This window comes from Heterodontus francisci, unplaced genomic scaffold (genome assembly GCF_036365525.1).
Source record: "Heterodontus francisci isolate sHetFra1 unplaced genomic scaffold, sHetFra1.hap1 HAP1_SCAFFOLD_102, whole genome shotgun sequence".
NCBI classification, from domain to species: domain Eukaryota; kingdom Metazoa; phylum Chordata; class Chondrichthyes; order Heterodontiformes; family Heterodontidae; genus Heterodontus; species Heterodontus francisci.
The window spans coordinates 2360338-2361470 of NW_027140380.1; the positions used below are offsets into that span (position 1 = coordinate 2360338).

The following is a 1133-nucleotide window of genomic DNA, read 5'->3' on the forward strand; positions in this document are numbered from 1 at the left end:
ACACTGTCTGTTCAAAAAAATTGGGTGGAGGGAACCTCTTTCATTTATTGAAACACCAACAGCTGCCAGTTGAAAATCAACTCAACCCATCAGGGAGAGAGAGAGAGAGTGAGAGACTGTCAGAGAACTTCCTGCATCCAGTCCTGACCCTGTCACACTCAGCAGATGCTCACCCAGACCCCACTCTCATCAACACTGAATACTGTTACCGAGACCCTTCAAATACTGTTTATAAAAAGGTAGAACAGGTCAAAGTTCACACAGCTGTATTGAATAGAACAAAGTTTAATATTTTCTCACCGTCTGTCGGTAACCACATGAGACATAGGTTTTCTTATTTGCTTCCTTTGATTTTTCTTGTTCCTGACTGACAAATATTCCAAACCTCGGATCAACCCTCCCACTTGCGTCATGTCCCAGTCACGGTTGAAAGCAACACATAACGACACAAACACACTGAAACATACAACGCAGTCACACTTTCCTTCAGTGAGATTAATGTCGAGCTGTTTTCCAGGTTGAATGTAACTGTGAACAAACTTCTATCAAAGAAGTTGCCTTTGGCGTATCAGCACTGAATTTCTGTGCAAGGAGGAACAGCCATTCCAAACTCACATCCTTCACAAAGGCTGTTTTCTCCTGTGACTGAAATTCATCATGTAATTTGAATTCGAAGTCAAATTTCACAAGACAGAAATGTAAATGAAAGATAAGGAAGCTTCTAAAGCACACTGCAAATGTGCAATAAGACTCTGCTGGGAGTTGAACCCAGGATCTCCTATTTACTAGACAGGTGCTGTAACCAACTAAGCTACAGAGCCAGATTGAAAAGGCTTGCGCAGTTGAAATCAGAGAAGGGCACTATTTATTCTCATCCCACTTCTCCACTGGTCACAACATATTTTAACTTTTTCCACTTCCTGATACAGTCGATCATATACTGTATTTTTCCCAGAACTGAGAATGAATGTTTTGGAAGTAAATACATAATTCAATTTTTTCCAAAAGTTTACAGAATACAACATGTGAGTAATATTCCCCATTGCTTTCTCAGCACTGATGGATTGTGAAGCGGGAGACAGCCAGAAGTCCCACTGAGCCGCACTGACCCTGTGCTGAGAAGGAAATGAGAT

At 41.3% G+C, this 1133-nt stretch overlaps 1 non-coding gene across 1 annotated transcript; it reads right to left on the bottom strand.

The window, feature by feature from the left end:
* Positions 1-747: 747 nt before the first annotated feature.
* trnat-agu (transfer RNA threonine (anticodon AGU)) lies at positions 748-821 on the bottom strand. The gene has a single exon. It is a non-coding gene; the product is annotated as a tRNA-Thr (tRNA).
* Positions 822-1133: the final 312 nt, after the last annotated feature.